The following is a 25,983-nucleotide window of genomic DNA, read 5'->3' on the forward strand; positions in this document are numbered from 1 at the left end:
CCAACTTTCTGTAGAGTTATACCAAGTTAACACTAAAAAGCATCAATTCACCCAGATCTGCTGGCGGGAGGCAGTGTCTCAGAGCTGTGACATGCTCAGGAACACTGAGCACATCTAGAAAGTGTCTCCAGGCCTGACCTCAGAGAAGCCATCAGGCACTGAGGGAGGCTGCACTGCCACCCTTGTCCTAAAGCCATTTATCCAACAAACACTGTGTTCCAGAGCTCTGCTGGGCACAGCTCATGAGGACAGGGCACTGGGAGGGTGACACAGGACAGCTGTGGGGGAAGGAGAGCAGGGGCACCACAGGAGAAAAGCTCAATCTCCAGAGCTATCACCCAGCACCTGCTCTCTGCTGCAACCCAGCAAAAGAGAACAAAGCTGTGGCCATCCTTAACTGCTGCCTTAAGTTTTAGCTTTTATATTTTCTGTACTGCATTAGTACGTAACTCTGAACTTCATACAGAGTGTTAGCAAGTTCTCCTCACAGTTCAGTCAGACAAAACTCCTTTTCCAGCCCCAGAACCAAGGACACCATTACAGCTTCAGGCCCAAAAAGTGCAAACAACAGCAAACTGAGGAGAGCAGCCTGAGAGGATGGGGCTGCATAACCTGGAGCTGCAGTTGGATAATTAACTCCAATATGGAAATGGACCAAAACTTATGAAAGTGTGGAAATGTGTGACCTGCTGTCCATCTTGGGTGTAGCCATGGCCAGGCTCTTGTACTGCCCAAGGTGTATCCTTTGAAGGCCTTTTAATAAATCCCCTACTTTATTCCTTTAACACTGTCTAGCCTCTGTTCTAGCCAGCCTCTCAAGGCATCATAATCACCCAACTGCTTGCTCTGCTCAGTGCAAACCTGGGGTGAAAAAACAAACCAAAATCAACAACATTTTTTTTTCTGGGAAAAAAAAAATTACATTTCCCACTGAAATGTCACAATCTGAAATTTTAATCAGTTTTCTCATCTGAGGGCTTTACCAAGGCACACTGGAATGTCCACACAGTGTGAGCTCCACTGGCAGTTTATTATTGGAATTATGTCTCTGATTGTGCACTGCTCAACCATTCTGAGAATGGGAGACATGGACCTTTGCTCAGGAAATGCACTCTTCTAATCATGTTGCCTGCTTTCCATTCATTATTGACCAGCAAAATCATTTTTAAAACCTAAATTATTCAAAATCTTGCTGTATAGCAACATGCAAATCCTCTACATAAAGAATATATTAATTAGATGCTTAATTAGATTAATTAGATGAAAAATCCTTGAATAGATTTTCACGTGGGAGTTGAAAAAACATTTCTTAGCATAATGTCAGATTTCCCTATTTTCTTTTTATTGCTCCTGGGTTGTTTTTCTTTCCTGTGTCCTTGACAGCTCCTTTCATTCCTTTCAGGTAGACTTCCAGTGGGACAGATGGAGAAATCTGGGCAGCAACTCAACCAGCACAGGACCCACAGTACCCAGTTTAGCTCAGGGCAGTAGGAAATCCTTTTGTAATTTTTTCTCCAGTCTTAGGAGGAAAAAAAAAGCAAAGCCTTGTCTTTCACATGTTTTTACACTGCCTACTTATGTCAGCACAATTCACTGCTGAGAAACTTAGAATCTGTAACTTTTCCTGAGCAAGTCTGGCCAGCTGCCATTAGACGAAAGAGCTCCACAAAACCATCCCGTATTTCCAAAGCTTGGAGGTGAAAAATATTGAATATCAGGAGTGTTGTCCAACCCCACTGAAAGCTGTGATATTTCCCTTTGGTTTGCACTGGTGGGTGACCAACTTTTAAGGCAGTTTCTGTGTGTAAGGGAAAGCAAAACTGGGGACTGGAGACACCAGGGCTGATCCTCTTTGGGCGCAGAGCACACCTGAGTGTCTGTGCCCGAGATGTTCCAGACAAAGCTCAGGAAGCTGTTCTCCCTCATGGCCTGTGCTAAACCACAGACTTCACCTTTCCTCCAAGTACAGGAACAGATCAAAGAACTGGAGAGGAAATGAGGGCCCACGGACTGATTGATTTTGCAGGAGAAGATGTGGAGTGGCTGCAGTAAATCTGCATTTTGGCCACTGCACAGACGTGCTCAGGTAACCCCTCCTGCAGCCAGAGACCACGGCTGGGGCAGGAATTTGCTCTCTCTTCCCTGAGATGCGTGGGGCAGCCCACAGCCTAAAGCCAAACACATCCAAAACAAAGATCTGCTCCAAGCCCTAAACTTGGAAATTTATCTTTCCGTGCCCTTTTCTTACACACAACACACTGAGGTGGTTTTATCATCGCCAAAACGTTTTCCTTGGTCCTGTAATGCTGTACATGTGGCTACCAGGTTATCTGACCCAAAATGAATTTGTGGCAGCATTAGCAGAAGAGCTGAGTGCCAAGGATGAAAGAAGTTGGATTTTGCCTTTGGGAGGAGGAGAAGGGAGAATTTCATGGCACTTCTCACACCTGGCAGGGTCTCCTTGGACCCCTCTTTGCTGTCACAGCCACTGCTGGCTCTGGTGCATTTCCAGCCCAAAAGGAACTGAACAAGGCTCATCCCAAGGTGTAAATTCCCCACACAGAAGGAAACCACAGGAAGAACCTCTCTGCTGCTCAAAGACTCTATTTTAAGATATTGGCATTTGATATAAATAAAACAAAAGCTGTTCAGGATTCATTGTTCTGTCTGCTGAGTAATGAACACCAACATGATAATTACATCAAAATTGATTGGTTTAAAAATGTCTACTCTAATTAATTTATTATAATACTTATAGGACAGTTTCAGACAAGCTCTAGTGCACCAAGGATTAAATGTCATTCACTTGCAGTGCCCAGGAGGCTGCATACACACCCATCTGTAGAGAATGGAAATTAAAACCAGAATCATAGAAATCGTCACAGAGAGGCTTGGGTTGGAAGGGACCTCAAAGATCATGTAGTTCCAACCCAAAGAATAGGTTTCACTTTTTTATTTCCCAATCCTAATTTTCTTTGCTCATAGTATTAGGTGAACATTTTTTTGTGTTTAACTTTCTCCTTTTTTTATCTTTTTTAAACAAGGAAAGGGAAAGATGAGAGATCTCTGAAATCTCAGCTCATAACCTCCTTTTTTTTTCAGCCTGATGGGAAAACCTGGCTAGGGATTTCCCTGTTTATCCAGGCTGTGGAAGGACAGCTTTTCTGTGAGGTGGGAGTTTGGACACAGGCAGTACCTAGAGAAAGATTTTTCAAACCCAGCAAGTAATTGAAGCATGTTGATCTCTTAATTTTCAGATACTTTGCCAACTAATCTAGACCACAAGAATAAGTTGTAATTTCTGCATTTAGAATTTACATGCTCCAGCTGTGATCTGACCACACTGAGCTGAGCTTCTCAGAACAAACACTTAATTCTGGCTCTGAGTCACAGCCCACCCAGCCCAACTGCTGACATGGGAAGGGTTCATTTACAGAGTATAAACATGCCCTTCTACTCAAATATATTGGCTGGAAAATATCAGGCAAGTGGAGATACAAAGGAAAAAAGGATAAATCAGAATTCTCAGAATATTTGATCATTTGTCTGACTCTTATATTGGTAACCCCGACTCAGTTTGGAAAGTAACTGCACAACCCACTGTGAGGGCAAGAGTTTTCCTTTTAGAGAAAGTCAGTTTACATTTCATCAAGTGAACACAAGCTTTATTTCTTTTTTGTTTAGAAGCAGGAAAGCGTAATGCCACAAAGAGCAAAAGCCCTCTGTTGGTTTATAAAAAACTGCTGTGCTCTGAGCAAGAGCTTGGCCTGCCTCAGAGTCCATTAATAGCTATCTGTACCAGAAAGACAGTCGTGTATTTCTGTTTGTTTCTGTTCTCCAATTCCTCCCCTCCAAAGGCTAAATTGTGCTGCTTCTAGTAAAGATTAAATAGCAAGCAATTCAACTTCTGGCACTACACTTTCAAATACGAAAGAGGTTATGTCATGCAAGAAGAAAAGAGTTTTCTTTGGGATTGGGCATTCTTCTTCTTTCATGACATAATGAAAGGGAAGGGGGGCCTTTTAAAGCTTTGTGACATTATCAAACTTTGCCACAGACACGCTGTGTGAAAGCCCTGCACATCACCAATGCTAAGGATAGACAGGAAATGATAATGAAAAAATCAGCATTAATTGCTTGCAATGCCAGGGTCTGTTCCATCCCCGTGTACAAATAACTGCACAGCTCTGCCTCATTGCTTGTGGTACTGGAGCAGGGAAAAGTCACTTTCATACCCTGGTTGTTTACTCTGTAGAGTTACTCAGTGAATAGTAAGAAGAATCTGAGGCACAGCAAGTCAGCAAATAAATCACAACTGACAGGTTTTTTATTTCAGTCACACTGTGGTAAATTCAAATAATTCTAATGAAGTCAACTGTGCTGCTCCAAACTGACCCATCACCACAGAGTGGGACAATCACTGTGTTAATGTAACAGAGAGAAAAGATACACTGATGTATTTTTGCAGATGTGGTGATGGGTAACTTATATCCTTCATGAATAGTTTCTATTCAAGGCATTTAATTAGCATTATGATAAACTAACCAAAGTGTCTACAGTGCACCAAACAATGTGAGCTGAGGCTGAGCAGTTAAAGCCCTCTGACAGCTCTGACCGCCTGCAATCCTAATGGCCAGTCTGGCAATTAATGTTCACTCATTCATCATTACTAATTAACTTCATTGATTTTTAACACTGGGATTTCCACATTAAAGCATGCTGCAAGAAGCACCACATTTGTTATGATATAATATTCAGAGGAAATGAAATAAAAGAAGTGCTGTGTCAGGAGACAAAACCACCATTTAGGCCAGGATGTTAAGTTACACCAAAAATTATGCATTGATCTTCAGTGGCTTTTATTTTACATCTGCTCTCTTGAGAAGGAAATGGCAACTATTTGTTACATGGACATGAGGAAAAAAAAAGAAAAAGGTTAATGAATGGACTGCAAAGTTGCTTTGCAGGTACACTGCTCTTGCATACACTCCACCACTTCAATACAACCTGAAATCCCCACAGCTCCTGTATTGGAAGGACCATGGAGAAGGTAAATAATGCTTTTAAGAAAGGATTTAAAAGGTGTTAAGGTTCTGCATTGGTTGAATCTGTAGGAATGGAGGGGAAGAGGGGGGAGATAAAGATTTGACACACTTTCTCTAACAGGTATCTGAACTTTCCACCATATAAGAAGAAAATATAAGAATTACAATACTAATCAGGCATGGAGACTGAGTCTCTGAAGATGCAGAGCCAGTCAAGAAAGAGCAAACTATCAAAAGGAATTAAAGTTACACTGCATTGTTGGACTGCCTTGTGCAGGTAGATCAATAGAGCATTGACAACATATTTCTATGCCAGGAACGTCCACTAAAATCACATGGTTTCATTGAGCTGGGTGATCTCAATAAAATATAAACTATCACAGAGAAAAGAAATGAAGGAAAAAATGTCCTGCTTATTTCTTTAAAGAGTATTTGTAAAAAACTAATGATCTGGACTGATTCTAGTGGATTGGAGTGGTCCTGCTTGTCACTTGACACTGATTTACTGTTGAAACTTGAGCAAATCCTGTTCCCCACAAGTCTCAGGCTTTCCTCCACTTATAAATTTTAAAAACTGCTCTTGAAGATTTTTCTTTTTATGAGAAAGGAGGAGAGTATTTCAGGGCACAAATGAGGACATTTTACAGCATAATAGATCATCAATAAATGCAGAAAGAAATTGGGTGAGGAAAAGTTTTGTGTCTGGCAAACTTCTAGATCCTTTTCCACAGGCCAGTTACAGATGGTTTGAAGGTGACACCACAAAGCACATAAAAGAAGAAGATACTTTCTCCTGAATTTCAGCTTAAAATACAAGCTGAAAAAGCAGCAAATTCATGGTGCACAGGAGTCACTGAAGCTCTTCCAAATCTCCCATGAAGGCTGTGCTTAGCTTTCTAAACAGGGAACATAGGATGTGCTGCATACAGAGCAACTCAGTGATGGTGCAGCAGCCATGCAAGATTTTATGTAAGAATCACATAAAAGCAAACGCATGAAGATTTGCAAGATCAAAAGTTGTTCATCTGTGCAGTAAATGCCCAGTATTGTCTCTCCACTTCCTGCCTCATGCCTTGGGATGACACAGCCAACAAGGCTTCCTTTGTGGTTTAAGTTCTGCTTGATTGTACATTAATGCAGCAGATAGGACTGAATCATCTGTTCTTGTCTGCGAGGGCTGCTGAGGATTTATAGCTCTACAGTGGGAAGCTACAAGTGATGTGGATGGGCACAGCTGAAAAGAAAAAAGGCAAGGTCATCCACAAACTGCAGGCCTGAAAAAAGGGAGGCAGTCACATTTTAAAGAGAATTAATTCTGGGGAAGATATTAATAAATATATCACAGAGTTTCCATTATATTCTGATCATTCAAACCATTATAGGGCATGGAACAGAAAGGCTTTGGTCTGGGATCACTTGGTGCATAAGTTCAGGATTAATTTCTTTAGTGTCCAAGAACTGTCTCAGTCCCAAGCTGCCCCTTTCCCAGCACAGGCTCCAGAATCCCCTGCTGGAGGGGCCTGGGGAGCTGCTGCCTCCAGGCTGGGCATATGAAGGATGGAGAGGAGCTCTCACAAAGCAGGGATTGTGTCACAGCAAGAGGAATGTGAACTCATAAATTAATGTCCTTTCAACATACAGAGATGGAGAGATTTTGCAGGAAGCTGCTTTTTATCATATAGTGCTCTGGCAAGCCAAGGGTAGATCAGATCCTGAGCACAGGTTTTTTGGATAGGGCATGTGAAACAAAGGATAAACAAACTTCAAGCAGCTTGGTGACACAGTTGCCATCATTCAGTGAAGATTAAGACACTGTGATTTTAAAGTTACATTTTTTCCAAATCTTTTTTGTGGCCTTGGGATTTCTTTATGATTTTGCATGGCTCAGTTTGCCAAGATCTCTCTCAAGGCAGATTCTGTGTGGATGAGAGTTCAGTTCTGGAGTTCACAACACTTTTCCCTTTGACATTGACTGACTTATGGGTCTATTAAAAATAAACACATGTTGAAGTGTAGACCTGCAAATTACAAAGCATTGCCAAGGATCCACCCCAGGAGAGCCCCTTTGGCAGGTTCACACTCCTGTTTTATTCACTCACACTGGACTCTCCTCAGAACCTGTGTGGACTAATCTGGGAGTGACTGAGTATCCCCCATTCTGGAATGAGGAATAATATAATAGTTATAAATAATGTAAAACATTCCCCATTTTGAAATGGGGAATAATGCTGAGAACATCTGCTGAAAAAGATAAAACAAAAAGATACCCACACACTTTCCTTTGGTTTTTCTCAGTTACATTCCTTCCCCTGAGCTGCTGTCTCAGTGCAAGTTTTGCCCCAGTGAAGATCCACTAAATTTCTTCTATCCTTGTTCCATGACAAAAACCATCGTGGGACATCCTTCCTGAAGTCTCGTCCCAATCTCAGGGGTTCATATGGCATCCAGCCTGCTTGAGCACACATGGCTTTGCCTATTCCTTTGTTGTCATCAAAGGCACTTCGAGGTGGCTTCCCCAGTAAAAAATGGGACAATGGTGCCTCTGACAGACTGGAAAGCAGCAGAGGGTGGGATGAGGCACGCCTGTGAGCTAGAGAGACACAAAACAGGAGCTTTTGCCAATCCTACACAATGTGGTGCATTTGCCCCAGGAAAAAAAGATGCTTCCAAACAACCCAGTGCAATCTTTGCTGTGCAGTGAACTGAATAGAGATCTGATATTGAATGACATTCCATCAAGAGCAGGAGAAGCAAAGAACTGACTGAGCCAGGCAGGGTCCTCAGCCTTCTTTGGAAGCACCAAACATCTTGTGGTGATTATCAGGGGAGGGGAAGGAGGAGGAGGAGGCAGCTTTGTCCAGCTCAGAATAACACAAGCCCTTCAGCTGAATATGAAGAGTTCCAGAGAGATCCCCTGAGCTGTGTCTGTGCAGCCCTGGCTGTCACATTCTGCATGGAACTGTTTGAGGGCTCTACAGAACCTGCTGGGTGTGCAGGGGACACCGAGAGAGAGCTTGAGGCTTTAGCACAGCACCATTAGCAGCTTCAAACAAGGAGCTTTTGGTAACCAAAGAAACATTTTCATGATCTCAGCACAGCTTTGTCATGTAAATTTGAGAAATACTCTCCCTATGATCTGAAATGACTGCAAGTTGACATGGGCAAATTTACCTTTCTCTGCTACTTGAGAAAAGCACACTGCAAAGGTCATCAGCTCCTCACACAGAAGTTTAGAAACCTTCAAAACCCAGAAAATTCCTACTGTTTATGGTGAGGTCTCCTGTGGTAATTATAACTTTTAGGTACTGGTGTAATTTGTGGGTTTTTATTCTGTTATATGCTTAGAAAAAAGACATGATTTTACATTAATCTCCCAACTGAATACTGACCCCAAATTCTCCAGAAAGCTGCTGATATTCCCATTGCTGTCACGTGTATTGTACCACCTATACCTAAATATACACCTACTATGGACAGTATGGCCAGGGAAATGGGGATGGAATATGGGAAAAATGGCTTTTGTTTAACCAAATAAAGGGAATGGAAACTCCAGAAAATAAAATCTATTGAATAATCTATTTTATATATATATACACACATACACTGAATTTTTTATATATAAATATAGGTATGTTTCTATCTCCTGTTTTCTCCCTAAACTTCCCTGCTCACAGATCTGAGAACAGTCCTTCTAATTACACTAAGAACTTACAAGAGTGTAATTTTCCTGAAGATTTCTCTCCCATAATGGAAGATTTCAATTTGAAATATTTCCTAATGATGACCAGAAAAGCATCACTCAAAGTATTCCAATGTTCCAGCAGATGGTTCAAAGATAATTCAATGTAAGTTATGCCTACAAAGTATGTCCTCATTTTCAAAAGAAACTGTAAATGATGTAAATCAGAAGTGCTCAATCTTGTCAGTCAGTTCTACATTTATATCCAAATAACCAGTTGTTTCTTAAAAACATGAGGGTCAATGAAGCCAGCAGGTACACTCAGACAGTTTGACTGATGTATTTTAAATGACTGAAAAATGTGTTTTTCCATGTTCTGACACCAGCCAGATCCATGTACAACTACTCCAGGAATGTGGTTTTAATATTGAAGCTGAGGTTTGAGAGCACCAAGTGGTGTCTTTTCCTCTTGATGTGCTGCTGTATTAAAAGGAATTATGTATGTGAACTTGGCCACAGCAAGAAGAGACCTCATGTCTTGTACTGGGCTGGATTTGATTATCGAGATAAAGTTTGCAATAAAATGAAAGCAGTGTCAGGGGGAAAAATTTGTAACTCCAGAGAAGAGGAAGACCTTCAGTAATGACATGTTTCCATCTGCAATCTTACACCTAAAGCAACTGGAATGGTCCCTTTAAGGTCCCTTCCTTTTTGTCCTAAATGCTCATTTCCCCTGCACCACTGAAGAATTCAGTGAGGCAATAAAATCACCAAAGTAGACCAGGACAAAATCTAAATTTTAAAGACCCTTGTAAAGCCTGGGAAGGCTCAGAGTGTGTGGGACACAAGGAAGGAGGAGTACTTGGAAACACAAACAGTATATGAATATGTACAACTTCTTTTGATAAACTCATAGCTATAGGCTGGGAATTTGTACTAAAAAGAGGATAAAATACAAGCTAAAAACTAGAAACAAATAAAGTGCTTTGTAAGTTCTGTAAGGAAGTGAATTAAGAGAGGTAATGGCAGAGTTTCAGATTGAAATGAGTATATTTTCTGAGACAAAGCCATAAGACATGCTTTTACCAGTGGCCAAAACCATGCTCCTTGTACAAGGCACAACACTTCCTCCAGGTACAGGATGTTCAGGGAAGGATATTTCTGGCTATTTCTAAGTTACAAGTTATTCAGTTGAAGAACAAAGATTTTGCATTTAATTTGGAGCTGACTGGAAAATGTTATTGAGTTATTCCCTAACCAGATTGAAAATACAGCTGCAAAATCAAATCATGGGATGAGTTTCATGCTTTCTTACAGGAGTGCTTTAAATTTGCTGAAGTTAATGGTGTGTCTGCTGAATTACATCAGCTTTTTAGCTCTAAAAGAACATACTAGTATAAACTAAAGCATTATCAACTTCTTATCAGCAATCTCCTTGTCTCCTCCTGGCTGCAGGGCCAGAAAGGAAGATTCTTGTTTTAGACACAGTCCAGTGAACCAAGCAGACCCCTACACTCTCAAGAAGTCAAAGCTCAAAGTAATAAAAGGTCTGAAATCCTACTAGATTCCTCAACAGTTCTGAGAGTAGGAAACAAAAAAGTCCCTAGAAACGATTGCTTTTACCTCCAAATGTTCTGAAACCTGTGGTTATTCTTCTTAAACAGAGATCTGTCATCGAGATAATTTCCATCCTATTTCCTGGTCTATAGCTGTGGTGGTGCTGAGCTAAGAGATGCCTGGAAAGCACCCTGGATCTGCCCATTTACACATGGAATTCCCAAATGCCTCTTCTCGTGTTACAAATCCTCAACAGTCCCAGTCCAGGTCTCAAATTCTCTCTGATTCAGTCAGTGCCAAAAACTACAGACTCAAGGGCTGGGAATCAGAAAATCTCCACATTTAGAATTCTGCTTTCTGGAGTTCCAGCCAGATGATGAGCAAAGTCTTCACATCTCTGCTTTCCATTATTGGCAAGAACAGGCTTTCCCTGGTATTTATCCTTGTGCTAACTGCCTTCTCAGGATTCCATGATAAAACAAGTAGGCTACTGCAGGGATCTGACACATATGGATGTGTGTACCCCAATCCTGGCACTACTCTAGTCTTGCCAGAAATAGAAAGCCCCTGGCAATGCAATTCTTTCAAAAGTAAATTTGGAAGGCATAAAAAGTGGTAATTAATTGCCCAATACAAATGGCTCTGGACTGAATACAAGCCAGTTTGATTACTTAACAAATAAAATCACCTTCTGAGGTGATAACCCAGTTCATAAAGTTGGGCAGAAAAATATTGATTACAAAGTCCTTGCCAGGTGCACCCTTCTTTCCTGAGAGCTGGATGTCACTCAGGCCATGGCTTGAGCTGAGTTATACAGGCAGAGAGACAAAACCCAGCTCAGGGACACCCACCTTGGCCTCCCTTTGCTGACAGCAAACCTTGGAAGGTTTTCAAGGAGGAGGCAGGGATGTTCCTTCTCTTCACTTGTGCTCACAATGGAATGGGTTACAGGAGAGGGCTGACAAAAAGGGAAAGCCCAGCTCCTGCTGCTGAGGGACTGAGTGGAGTGTTGCTGCAGGTATTGGAAGGGCAGATGAAAAACAAGCCCCTGAGTGGGGACTAGGATCTGTGCAAACACCATGGGAACTCAGAGTTCTGCTGTTGTCTCAAAAGGTTTGTTGTTACCAAGATATTTAAACATGAAGTGTCAATCCATGGACAGTCTGGCTCTCCTCAGCAGCTTCCCTGAGCTCTCATCTCCCAAATCCTGGGGCACTGTGGCCTCAGGAATACCACACGTCCCTACATCTGTCCAGGAACTGTCCCCAGCCCAGTGCAGGGTGGCCCACAGGTGCAGCCACACCTCCTGTGTGCTCCCAGAGCATTCCCAGCCAAACAATGCTGCAAGAGAACATCTGCCTGCTCCTGCCCTCCTTTCCTGCTAATTTCACCCACACAGCCTGGTAAAACCACTGAGTCTCCAACTTCCAGAGGATGGAATTTGGCTCAATCATTGTCTTTTCTGTTGAACATGTTTTGTTTGATCATAACAAATCAGCCCAGTGTGATGTAAACGAGCTGATCTTAATCAGCAGTGTACTAAATATCCATGTGACATCTGCATACATTGTTGGTTCCTGCCTGCTCTGCATGCACAATTTAATTAGATGAGTAATAAACGTGTCAAATTTATCAATGGTGTAAAACATTTGACTGCAGTGAATTTACGTCCTTGATTTGGATTGTTCACAGACGCCTTATTATAGCTAACATGACTTACCTATTTGTCCTAAAAAATTAATAATTATCTTCTTGCTTTTACATTGATTTGTCCAATTTTCCAGGAGGGAAATACAATTAACCACAAATAAGAAAAACCACCTCAAAGTTGACTGATGAGAAGCTGTTTAAAGACACTCAGTTCAATTAGGCTAAAAGCTTCTTTCTTTGTGGTAACAGCACTTTCCAAATAAAACCTGAATTGCAACAGGAGGAAACTGAAAACTCAACCAAAAGTTGAGAATAGATTTTCCATCATTTCCTCTATTGATTGTGGTTGAGCATTTTACATAACCAACATGAATTATTTGTTAAATTCTTAAGAAATAAATATATTTTCTCAAGAGCTCTTTTACTTAACAGAATTTTAAATTATGAGTCATAGATACTGAATTGGCTGTAAGAGAATTTGTTTAAAACCCTGTGCTTGGGTCCCTAAAATGTTCATCCCAGCCACATCAGCCTAACAATTCCTTTGAATGGAGTTGGGTTGGAATTTGGCCAAATAAACTTCTCTACTTCCAAAAATCATAATAGATAATAGAATTGACTTGCACCAAAGTTTATTACACAGCCACTGGACATAAATGCACTCAATATAATCAAGTTGCTACTTCTCATATTTTAATTATAGGAAAAGCATTGTGAAAGTCAGACTTCCATTAAAAATAGGCAGTTTAACAAGACCTAATAATAAAAATTTTTACCAATAGGAATATTCAGAATTAACTTTCTGTGTACAAATTAGATTTCAAATAGCAGGTTCATTTCTCTGGTGATCTAATTTAGGTTTTGGTATCAAATAATGTCTCAAACACATAAAAAAACTCCTATGGTAAATTTTCATCCCTAATGTTTTCCAGCTGGTCTCTGATAACTATTCCTAATTGTACTTGTTAAAAAGTGGATTTATGAATCTCAATTAGACTGGTTTTACTTATGCTACAGCAATTTTCAGTACCAACCAAGACTATTTCAAGATAGAAAAAAGTTTTATGTGGATGAAAGAATAATTATGAAAATAAAAAAGAAAATGCCTTTTATACAATTTAATTCTCAGTAATTCTATTTCAATAATCCAAAATAGAAAATACAGCATGTAATAACCATTCTGGGAACTTTGTTCATTCCACGAGTTACAAGGTACTTTTATTACCAGGATATTCACTTTGCTCCTGTGCCCTACTGTGAGCATAAAGATTTACATCATTCTCAGTGAATCTATTTTAATTTTCTTTGCAAACTTAATATCCTGATTCAGCAAAGTGTTGAGATGGAAGCTTACCCTGAGCACACACTGAAGACCCCAGTCAGTGTAAATGATCCTGGAATTTGTGCAGGGCAGCTTCAGCAAACTCAATCTTCAGCAGGTACCCAGGTACCCTTTATTTCATCACTTTGCTGCCCAGTGTCCTCAGCTGGGGAATGAAAGCTCCAGGACAGCCCTGCCAAGCCCTGTGCCCCTCCCACGAGTGGCCCTGACTCTAATCCCACATCTCACCCACGCTCACTACAAACACCCCATGCAAAGTTTTCTGTCATCTTCCTGTGAAATGGAGTCCTTGAGTCCCTTCCCATCCCCTCAGCTGTGGCACTTCACAGAATCACATCAGAGAATCCTGGAATGGTTTGGGTGGGAAGGGACCTTAAAGCCCATCCTGTTCCATGGGCAGGGACACCTTCCATTGTCCCAGGCTGCTCCAAGTGCCCCATCCTGGCCTGGGGCACTTCCAGGGACCCAGGGGCAGCCACAGCTTCTGTGGGCACCTGTTGGTAAATGTGACTCTGATAATGGTCAGGGTTAGGGTTAGGGTTAGGATTGGTAAATGTGACTCTGTGCCTGCCATGCCATGTTCATGGCAAAGCCAAACTTCCACAGTTTGATAGGAAAAAAAATATGAGTGACATAAACTGTTCTAGACAAAAATACCCCATCTATGGGCAGAAACCACTGCTACAAACACATTTTTTGTTACAGTCTCCTCCAACTTTCCCAGATGGTCAGGTAGTGGCTATGCCTTGGGAGTCACCAGATGTTCTAAAATTAGTGACTCACGTCTCTAACATTCAGATCTCTGAAAAATGCCCAGGAAATTAGAGCTGAAGACCAAGACCCTCCTGCACCAGAGGGAAAAGCAGGTTCTTCCATGGCAAATTCTGAAGTCCAAAGTCATTATCCCTAATGGAATAACCACGACCACTCTCCTGGAACACCACTGTCAGCCAAGACAAGGGGTTGGACTGATTGATTCCTGCATGTTTCCTTCCTTGTGAGGCTGAATATAGATAGAAGAATGGCATTTTTACAACTTTACAACACTGGCTGTTGTTGCAGCCAAACTCTTTGGCTTGAACATTTGACTTTAGATATGTATTAAGCAATGCACAATAAATTCTCGTCCAAAAGAAAGAGAAATACAGGAGCACATGCAAGGCAAGCTCTGGGCACAGAACAGTTAAAACAGGCCTGCTGTCCACTCCACATTTTCCTTAAAAGCTGCTGTGAAAAAATCCAATTTCTCCCCAGAAGTATCATGATTGAAAGCAGCAACTTGAAAACAGCAATATTTTTATGGGCTCCTGTGAAGAGGATTCTCCAGTGCTCAGTAGGGTGAATCCAACCTTCTCAAAAACACTGATCCCATTATTCAGTTTTGGTAATTAAAATGTTTTCTAAATGATTGTTCCCCAGCAGGAGGAAATTGATTAATTTTAATGCATTATTGTATTTTAGCATGGAACAACATTGTCTTTTTATTCCTCTCCTCTTGTTCCCACCATTTGCAGATGAATTATTTAGATGTGAAGATTTGTCTCCTGTGTTTGATGTGAAGCTTTAGGGAGCAAGGGGAGAAACCCAAGGAGTGCCTCATCATTTGCAAGTTCAATTTCTTTCTATTTGGATATTGATTAGCACAGCACATATCATGAGGAAGTGGCTTGACTAAGGGCACATAAATGAGACTTTAACATCATTTTCATATTTAGAAATGCATTTAGGAGTTCCATTATATGCTGCTTTTTAAAACAAGTTGTTTCACTTTGAGGGGATAGTTTGGGTTGTGTTTTGGTTTCTAAATTAGGCAACAGAATCTTATTTAATTTATATATATTTTAATGACACTGAGTAGCATTTACCAGCATAGTGCCTCTTTATTTAGGTCCAAATCCTGAGTCCTTTGAAATACACTCATTAACTTCAGCTGGTTTTCAGTGAGGCTGTTAATGAGTTACAAGTGTTAGAAAAGCTGAAGCAACAGACACCTGACATCAAACACTGGCTCAAAACCAGATCCTGTCCCAGCTGAAGAAAAGAGATGTGTGTATCTCACAGTTCTATCACAGCAAGCAATATTTTAAATAATTAGAATAATGTTGTGTTTGTGTTCATCTTCTGGGCATTTTGAGTGGAATCAATGCTGCCACAGATGACCTAAGATTAAATAGTTTCTTGGAGGAGTTTCTCCTGCTCACAATATTTTTTTTTTTTATGAAAGCTTCTGCTTGATTAGAAATTAAAAGGGAAATCCAATTTGATTTTATCAGAGAAGAAAAGTTTGTTTACGTATCAAGTTCTATTTTCAAGCAGACTTCAGATAGCTGAGAAAACAATCAGATCTTCTGAAACTAAGCAATGATCATCCAATAATGCACAAAATACAGCAACAAACTGGAACAGAACTACTTGCCTTTGGACTTAGCAGCAACTGGCAGCAGTCACCTCCATAAAATTAAGAGAAATGAGCAGAGCAGACTGATCTATAGCTAATGCAGGACTAATTTGCCCAGGGATGCCTACAGTGCTCCCAAGAACTTTGCACAGGATCTTGGAGCACTCTACAAATATGTTAAGATTTAAAAAAATATCAGGAGCATTAGTATGCCCAAAAAATAGAAGGCAGTGGTTTTAGAGGCAGCCTTTGAACAGCCAAGGACAGGCTCCTCCTTTCCTGGTCCTGTAACACATCACTTTTTCTGGCACTAGGTTTATCAAATAAACAACATTCATTGTAACATTTATTACTTAATATCAAATTTACTAAAGTGCTCAGGGGTCTCAAGCAGAATAAGTCCTCTATATTTTATGTAAAGAAACTGTGTGTCCTTAAATACTCACTATCCCACATATCTCTGAAAATCTCATCTTCAGAGAACACAAGGCTTCAGTGCAGTTGAATATCTCAGCTGCCAGCACTTCCCACCATCATGGGCTTGGTTTGAAACTCAGTTTGAGAGAGGCTTTAAACAACCAAAAGTGTTTTCCTTCACACAGCAAACTTCTAAAGTGTGTTAAACACACCAGTGAGCAACACAGGACATGTTATTGGCTTACAATGCATAGATTGAAGCCTTGTGTGCAATTGATAATATTACAGCAGGAAGGGGAATGGCACAAGACCACCTTATCCTATTTCCAAACTCCTTGGTTTCCCATCCCTTGGAATAATTAGCTTTAGCTAGACATGAAGAACTTTTTGTTCCTTATTAATTCCTACATAGTGAATGACAAGCTACTATGCTAATATAAGAAAATACTTGTATCAAAGTAGTTTTTTTCTTGTATGACAGGCAACATGCAACACAAGACTACTTTGAATTCCTACACAGATGTCCAAGATTTTAGCTGGGAAGAGTCCAGCTGGCAGCTGGGGCTCAGTGTGAAATGCAAACACTGCAGCTCTGCTCTCTCCTGGCTGGGTCAGATGGGCTGAGCAGGGACCACATCTGCTCAAACACCTTTCTGCCTGTGGCTGGAGCAGTTACCTGAAGTGACACAACTTCTAAAGGCTGCATTCCCCACACTGCTCCCCAGGATGATTCAGGGCAGCAGATGTGCTCACCCTCTCACACAAGGAGTCAAGCTCACCCTCCCTCCTAACAGGGTTATTTTTATGCACAGAAGAAAATTTGCACCATTTCTTCTCCAGAGCTCTGATGCAGGACTGAAGACTTCACAGCACTTCTTATTTTTGCCACCCAGTGGAACAAATAAGTGGTATGCAAGCACCATGAAATATGGGAAGAAGATTCCTTTAAATTTAAAAAAGTAACTTTTCTGTAAAGAGAGTCAAAGATCTCAGGAGCATGGGGGATTCTTGGGGTGCCCTGTGCAGAGCCAGGAGTCAGACTTCAATTATCCTTGTGGGTACCTCCTAATTCAGGTTATTCTATGATTCCATGGTTCCCAAATGGATTCACTGAAGTAAATCCAGCACTAATCCAGGCATTGTGCTGCCTGCTGGCAATGGCAAAACCGAGCAATGGCCAAACTGAGCCCGTGTTCCATCAGCAGGAGCAAAAGCAGCACAGACACACCAGTCCTTCCCTCTCTGGGTGCTGCTTTGAGCACAGTTCAGCAGCACAGAACAATCAGAGCCCAGCATTTCATTTCCATATCCCTTTGGCTAAATACACCAGGCTATGTCAGCAGCACTTACACCCCAGCAGCACCTCTGCAGGCTGGGGATATTCCCCTTCAGCAGCTGCTCACTGCTGGGCTGAGCACCAGAGCCTGCTCCACTCACAGTCCCTGTGCAAACCATGTGCAAACATGCTTCTCTTACAAAAGTCAACACAACTACGAGTTTATATTCAGCTTCCAGTGCACATTATTTTAAGTAGATCTCCTGCCTTTCAATGCCTGCATGTAAAAGAAAACCCCAACCTTAGCTCTGTACTACAAGGGGAACACAAACCCTAAAATTCTCCTCTGGTTAATGCTCTACCAAGCTGTCCCTCAAGTGGGAAACTTAATCCCTAAGAAAGCCGAAAAGAAGCATGGGGAGGATAAGGCAAAAGACCTGCAGGACAACAGAAGAGCAGGGAGAAACCAACTTGCAAAAAATTGGGAGGATGCTTGGATTGTCTAGAAACCATCAGTGTTAGATGCTGGACACTACTCAGTGCAGCAGCATCCTGCTAATTATTCCTCTCTCTTTCTGTCAGGCAAAAGGCTTTTGCACAGCATACACAGATCTGATTCCTCACTTCACATTCTCAAGTCAGTGATTCTGAGGGGGCCTTTAATCTGTTACTGAATTTTATTTAGTTGTCTCTTTGTCCCTTCTTGTTTATTTTCTGAATTGTGTTCCTTTTTCTCACTTTTTTCTATATATAAGTGACTTTCTGTGTCCTTCCTGCCCACACACCTCTGCCTGCCAGGCTATTTCCCATTGCCTTTGTGTTTAACATCGTTTGCCCCTTATTCCATTTTCCCACAGTTTTTGCATCTTACAGAGCAAGAGGAACAAGCTCAGTTTCCAGGCTGGGCTCAGATCATCCACAAACAATCCCACGGAACATATTTTGAGAAATAAATTTCACTTACATCTTCATGAGCCAGAGTGGTACAATATAAATCAAAATAGAGTAAGAAAAATAAAACTTTCCAGATTCCTGTGGATTGGAATGGATGTAGCATCTGCCTCAACTGTTAAGAACACCTACTGCATTCACTCATTTGCTACCTTCTGACCACAAGCAGCAGATGGTACTTTGTCATTGCACAGACCTCAGTTCCCATAAATCACAATTTCTGCCCTGCAGCATTCATAACCCAGTGCTGGGTAACAAGTGGATGGATCCTCTCCTGCAACAGGCACTGCAAATGAGTCTCCTTCCATGTGCAACTCACAAATCTTCCTGCATATTTGACCACCAGTATTTATTATAAATTAATGTTTTGTAAATAAAATTTAATAAATTATATAAATCACTTATAATAAATATAGTTTAATAAATATAATTAACCACTCTTGTCATTTTGGTGACATTCCCAGCAGCCCTCACTGTACAGACTTCATCTAATTACTTCTCAATTACTATTAACACACCCTATGGGCTACTGATGTCTTCCCTGTCCAACATATAACACATAATTTAAGACACTATAATGGCACTAAAGAATCCAACCCAAAAGGACTTCCTGAGGTAATTTACACTCACCACCACCAGAGAAAACTGATTTGTTGGAGTATTTAATTTCAAGTATTTTGCAGTGTTCTGGCAAAGTTATTACCAGTAGTTCTGGTCAGTGCCTGCAGTTACTGTACTTTGCTCCTCAAAACAAGTTCAATGTTTTGTGCAATGACATTTCCAGCTGAAAGATTACCTCCATTAGTTAGGGCTACATCCAAAAATCATCAGGGAAAGCTTACAGAAAAACAGCAAAACCATTGCTCCTACTTGCTGTGTGCTCAGCTCTGTCATTCTGGAACACTACAGCTATCAAAACTCATCATGTCTAAACTGAAGCTCAGAGTTACAAATGATAATTTTCAAATTTGTTCATTCATTCATTTACCGTAAGGTTTTTAGTCTTTCTTCACAACTAAAATGAAAAGCAGGCATTATTATGAAAGGGTGGGATCCATCTCTCCAAACTGAAGTACCAAAGTTGGATGCCTGGGCTGGCCTGCTCAGGACCAACAGCCTGCCAAGGACTACCTGGATTTCCCAGATCTCCATGGAGGAGGGGGGCAGGTGTCATGTCCAGAAGGCAACTCATCCTAAAGGCAACATCCCCTGCCAAAACAAGCCTCCAAAAACCCAAACCTTTGCAAATAAATACAGGCATAGGACTACTCTCTCCTTGGAGTTTCAGAGCATGACTGGTCACATGGTGTTTGGTAAAAACATTGCATAAGAACACCAAAAATTACATTTTCTGATGCTTGAATTGTGTCTATAAAATAACTGACTGCTCCTGTTTGGTTGCTAAAATGTCTATGTGGAATTTGCAAGAAAAAATAAATTAGAAGTGGAGAAGGGGTGAAGAATATTGCTACATCAGATATTTGTCCTCAGTCTGAGGCATGGAAGGTGTTATGACTTTAATGGTTTTGATTTGCCATATCCATTTTAACGCACAGAAGTTAATACAAGTTCAAATTAATCAGCCAGCACTTCTTTAAAATGATATTTACAGCTTGTGCATTTAAACGAAGGCAAACAAAAGTAAAATTTATGCTACAATAAAGTATTATTGTCTCAATTCTTTAACAGAATTAAGCTAGCTGTGGCAAGTAGATAAAAGCCCTTTGAAAAGTGAAACATTGCTGTAGTTTGTCTTGTCAAGACTCCTGCTTCTAAGAATATTTATGGTTTTCCTGTTCCTCGAGAACCATAAATGACACAGCAGGTCAACGAGACAGTTTCCATCTCAGTCTGGATATTTCCATCCAGAACTAGAGGAAAATTCATTCTCCATCCCCAGGTAACCCCAGCCTCTCTCTTTCCACTGCTAACAAAGGGCTTAGCTCTGGACTTCCTCCTGAGAAACAAATCCCCCAGCTTGTGCTAACCCCACGAGCTGGCCAGGGCTGTGCAATGGCAATGAAAGCAGCAATTCCTGATGCATTCAGAGAGCAGGATCCAGCCCAGCACACGGAGGCAGGGGCACTCTGTGCAGTGACTGCCTGTCAGGGGGTACCACACTGTGATGCACAACTCAGGTGACACACTGAGTGTCAGAGGAGTCACCTCCCAGCGTCCTGTGCTGTGCCAACAGTGTGCTGGCTGCTAAATGACTTTACATTCTTCTTTATTTTTCTGCAGAGCTTATTTTAGAAAGGTTGTATATCAATCTGGAAAGTGCTGTGAACATGATGTTATCATAATGGTACCATATGCCAGTTGACTACTTACAAATCATCCATGCTTCCCTCACTTGGTAGATTTTAAAAGCATGATAAAGAATTTGATTCTCCTCATGCTTACACTGGATTTATATCAGTGCACCTCCATGTTTTATACTGGTAAAAAATATTTGTATCAAAACCCTACAAAGCTTTAAAGGCTCTTAAAACAGCAACATCCAAACAATAGTTTTCACTATTCAAGTAATTGTCTCAGAACCAGATGTGAATGTTAAAGACTCAAACATATAAAAAAGTAGGATATGCTCCCAAAACACCTTATCCATCCTTACAATCTACAGAAATAGGTTATATCCTTTAACTTTAAAGCTCTTTAAAAAGCTTTAAAGCTGTTAATTTCCCTTCCTGGTTTGGCCCCTTTAGGAGGCCACAGTGAATTCCAATACTCCACCTGATCATTTCTCTATAGCTTTTTCCTGCTATCTGTGTTCCAGAGAAATCAGATTTTCATGTGTTCACAACACTCCATAAGCCTTGCAAAAAATTAAGTTCTGTAAGACTTGTGATAAACCAGGAGGTTAGCAAAAGTCTAGATCTTAACAAGGAATCCAAGATAAAAGGCTAAGTAAAACTTCTGAATATCTGAGCTTAGGAGAACCTGAACCTATTTCCACTCATATCTACCAGTTAAATATCAAAAGAATAAAAACCAAAAATAAAACAAACCAAGAAAAAAAAAAAACAAAAAAAACAAAAAAAACCCCCAAAAAACCACTACAACACAAGAACTTGTTTACAAATTCCTCACTTGGGCAACCTGTCAGCTGTCATATTCTGGCAAGTTTTATGGTGCCTTTTTGATCCTTTAAAATATTTTTTGGAGTGACTATTAGCCCTTATGAAATGTTTTTGGTGAAAAAAGAACTAGAAAATGAACTATGTGAAGTTAGAGCACAGAACTATTTTCACTCAGCTACTCTCTTACTCCTCCTCCAGGCAGAGCACATGTTTAGCAGTGAATCTCATTTCAGCCTCGTGACTATTCATTCATTCATTAGCTTTTGTTCTCAGGCTGGTGCCAGGAGAAATTCTCCGTGCTAGTTCTTACTGCAGAGGGAAAAGTGAGCCCTAAAGTTCTGCTCTTGTTTGCAATCTGGTGTGAGCTGGGTGAGCTCTTCATTCCTGCTGCATTTCTGTGAGTGGGCTAAGTGGTGACCTTCATCTTGTACCTCTCTGCCTCGCTCACAAAGAAGCTTTCATACAAATTTCAATAGCTTCCCTTTAGAGCAGCAGCCAGACTGGAGAACCTGCCTGGAGGGCTGAGCTCCACTGGTCAGACCCAAGTGTTTGTAAACACACTCATCCTGGAGAATTCTGCACTTGTGTTTGGTCATCTTGACTGAATGCCTCAGATTCTCTGGGCTGTACCCACTCTCACAGCTGCTGAGTCTGATCCTCACAGCAGTGTGGGATATTGTCTCTTCATGAATTTGGTACTTTATCTGTAATTCATAAGGTAGCGGTCACATCCTACAAACTCTTAAACAAAATTCCTCCTCTCTACCTGCACACATCGATTGTACATTACTCACAGGACTCACAGAGAAGTGTCATATGGCTGAACTCTTCTGGCAATCTCAAACTGATTCTGTCTGGGATTTGTCTCCTCTGAGACTGGCTCTTTTAATTTTCTACAAGCTTTTTCATGTCTCACTCTTTAACACACAGAACTTCTCCACCGAGGTTTCAATCAGTTTTGTGCAAAGGAGCACATGGGTGGATCTGGCAGCATGGTCAGTCTGCAGGGCATAGAACAACGAGGGGGGATTTTTTCTATCTTTTCCATTAATGTCTGAACAAACCTTTCTGGAGGGAACTAATTTATTCACAATGGTAATTGTAACTATTTCATTGATAAGGGTTTTACTATTAGCCATATTTTGTAATATGTGAGATAGTCAGGGCAGGATGCTGTGGCTTTACAGGGATCCCAAATGCTATTTGAGACACATGAGGAAAACCAAGATATCTGCATTGGGCACCAGATCCAATGTGTGTCTCCCAGGACAATGGAATTCTGGTGGAGCAGCAACTGGAGACCAGGCAGGATATGTAAGGGGATTGTGAGACCTGAATCCTACAGGCATCTATAGCATGGTCTTAGGTCCATCACCATCCCTGAAGAACCTCCCAGGGGCTTTGGCTTTGAATTGGCAACAGTCTCTGCCTCTTGCAGTCTCCCAGGTTCCTTTGCACGGATAGGCAAGGCAGAGAGGGGCCGTGGAAGTGCCTCCCATTCATGCACTCCTCTGTGAGGTGCAAGCAGAACAGACATATCTGGATAAGATGACAATATGACAGTAAATGTGTAAATAGGTAATTCAGACCCAAAGGGGACCAACAGATGATGGTTTGGGGGAGCCCACCACACTCCATGCACCTGGGAGTACACAAAGGCCAATGGCAAGCACAGATGCTGCAATAGGAAAAAGGCAAAAACCAGTGCAGGCACCACACTCCACACTCCCCAGTGCCTGCAGCCCTCCTTCTAGAAGGAGACTTATGGCTTTTATATACAGTAACTGTGAACTCTGTAAAATCTCCATTTAAATTCCCGACCCAGAGATTTGCACAGCAGTACTGCAAAAAGTAGTAATTACATGCAAGCTTTTTAATATGCCATGGTATGCAGCCCTTCCCTTTTTAAGCTGAACAACCAAAGTAGTATCATAAATATTATATTCAAATAGTAACCCAAACCACATGGTTTTGAAAACAATAACCAAGCACATGCTTAGCGGGAACACAGAATTAGAAATGATTTCACATACAAGGATAAAAGGTTTGTAAGAATTGTGATCAAGCTAGAGAGAAATAGTTTATGCTGTTTCAGACTGTACTCGAAGGTATTTTCACAGCTCCAATATAATTAACTGTTTGCAGTGATTTATAGTTTTGCCGTATGCATTTGCTTAAATATTAATTCTGCTGCCTGGTGTTTAAAGCACGATGGATTGTTCAAAGTGAAAATAGCTGAGTGCCTCATTCACAGCAAATGTGGAACTTCTTGAAAGGGACTGTTGGCTTCTGTTTAATTCTTTGGACAATTAATTTATATTTAACTTAAAAAAAAAAAAAACAAGAGATCAAATTAGGCCTTTTTCATAAGTAAAATGCTGGAGCAACGTAATGCAGCCTACTAGTGAGTATTTAACATCAGCCAATTTGGGGTTTTTAACTAAAATGACAGAATTTTTTAAAGTAGGTGACTGGAAGTGACTGGAAATAAAGACAATACTGAGATGGTTCAGAAAAACAGATCATGGCCGCAGGACCATTTTCAATGTTTCATATGTTGAAACACTTTCACCATAAAACTCTTGTAATTCTGCAACAAATTTACTCAGGTATCAATAGGAAGCCGCAATAAAACTGAACTCAAGAGTTTAAACACTGAAGAAGCCTACAGAGGTTGTTACTGACAAATAAGTCTTGAAACTGATTTTGCAAACGTATTTCACACATGCTTATTAGCAGTTATTAACCTCATCAAAGACAATTTCAGGTGTCCTACACAACTTTAAGAGACTCCAGAGCAGGGCCCATGAACATCAACTTGTTCATAAACAAGAACAGATCCACGCTCTGTAAAAGATTGGCTAAAATCCAACCCTGTGGTGAGGCTGCTCAGTCTGTTTGGTCACCTTTATTTAGCAGCACTATAACCAAGGCAATAGACCTGAAAGAATCCATCCAGCAGGCACTAACTACTCTGAGAAGGAAAATTTGTGGGATTTAATAACAAAGTAGACATGGGAGGAAAGTCCAAACAGCAAGAGGGACAGCAAAGCTCTGGATGGACTCTAGGAGACATCTAAGCATGGAAAGGATTCTGACTTACACTTTATCCCAGCATAGATCTCAGATTTCCTCAGCCCAATGATGTGAAATTGAGACATAATGTCCAGTCACTTAACCTGAGATTTCTATTACAAAATACAGGACTGAGCATGAGAGGGGGTGGGATCTCCCTCATCTGAAAGGTCGTGGAAGGCAGACAGGCTGCTCCATTCTGGCTAATTTATGTTTTACATACTTCTGTTCTGTCAAGGGGCAATAAAAACATGAATATCAGCCTTTCTTTTCGTTAACTCCGGACTTTCTTCCTGTGGGGAGAGGAGGATGGGCTAAGCCCAGCATGCAGTGATCACAGTGATCACAGGAGATTTATTTACCGAGGAGCGATGTCAGCCTTGGTTTCCCAACTACCGATGCCCTGCGCACCGCTCTGGGTCAGTCAGGTGCCCGTGCCAGCGCTGGGTACCGGCACAGACCTGCACAGGCACCGGAGCTGTGCGCTGTCCCTGCAGGCTGAGCGCTGCCTTTGGGAGCCCGTGCCCTGACGCTGCCAAACTTCTCTCTTTGTTAGGAACCATCTGGCAGCGTGGCCAGAGCCCTGCCTAGGCAAAGAAGGCAATGTTTGGCAGCAGCGAGTAGCACCAGTGAGAGTGAGATTCCACCCCCTTGCCAGGCTCTAGAAAGGCAGGTGTCGCTTACACACTGCATCCTACAACTTCTCCCTGCCCCAAACACCTTCTCCCACCAGGAGCCCCGGCAGGTACACGCAGGGGAAGCCACCACAGCCGCTACAATCCGAGCAGCGAGCGCCAGCCCGAGTCCGCTCGCCCGCGCGGCGCAGCAGCCCGAGGACGGGGACACGCGGGAACACGAGGGGACCAAACCCGTCTCCTGCAACCAGAAGAAAGTTCGTGCCGATACAACACCCCAGTAAACCACGCGGGGGGCAGGAAGCGGCTTCCGACAGAAGCGCTGATAGGGGAGAGTCCTAATAAAGCCGTAAGATCTCACCCACGCACACATCTCCTAGCTCAGCACTTCCAAAAGCACCAACGAGAATGCAAAGACTGAGGCAAGGGACTGGAGAGAGACTGCCTCCCCCCGGCTCGTCCTGGCTGCCTGGGCAGTTCCAGGAGGAGCAGGGCAGGGGCTCGGTCCCTGGCAGCCGGGGGTGCAGAGGATGCTCCTTGCCCCGCAGCAGCGCCAGGAACACACGGGGCGTGGGGAGCCGCAGCTGCGGCCACGGGGCTCCGGTGCCGAGTCCCCGGCAGCGCCCGGCGCTCGTCCCGACTCGCACCTACCTCGGCGGGACCCGGCTCCGGCTCCGCGGGGCTGCGGCGAGGGACGGCGGCGGGAGGCGGCGAGCGGAGCCCGAGCAGCCTCGGCCGAGCCGGGGCCGCTCGCACGGGGGCCCCGCGCCGGTGCCGGTGCCGGTGCCGCTGCCCAGGACGGGCGGGCGATGCTGCTGCGGGGGACTCCGGGCGCCTCTTTGGCTCTGTTAGGAAAGTTACCGCGGCCACACGACCCA

At 42.2% G+C, this 25,983-nt stretch overlaps 1 protein-coding gene across 6 annotated transcripts in view; it reads right to left on the reverse strand.

Moving 5' to 3' along the window:
* Nucleotides 1-25,820, reverse strand: part of MEGF11 (multiple EGF like domains 11) — a 250,824-nt gene extending 225,004 nt beyond the window's left edge. For 5 of the 6 annotated variants that reach the window (XM_063169985.1, XM_063169987.1, XM_063169984.1 and 2 more), the window contains exon 1: nucleotides 25,757-25,820. The gene's annotated coding sequence lies outside the window, so the exon portion shown is untranslated. Of the gene's footprint in view, nucleotides 1-24,832; nucleotides 24,864-25,756 lie in introns of those variants that run through there. The other variant, XM_063169982.1, reaches the window with a different exon arrangement.
* Nucleotides 25,821-25,983: the final 163 nt, after the last annotated feature.

The sequence above is a fragment of the Melospiza melodia genome, chromosome 15 (assembly GCF_035770615.1).
Source record: "Melospiza melodia melodia isolate bMelMel2 chromosome 15, bMelMel2.pri, whole genome shotgun sequence".
NCBI lineage: Eukaryota > Metazoa > Chordata > Aves > Passeriformes > Passerellidae > Melospiza > Melospiza melodia.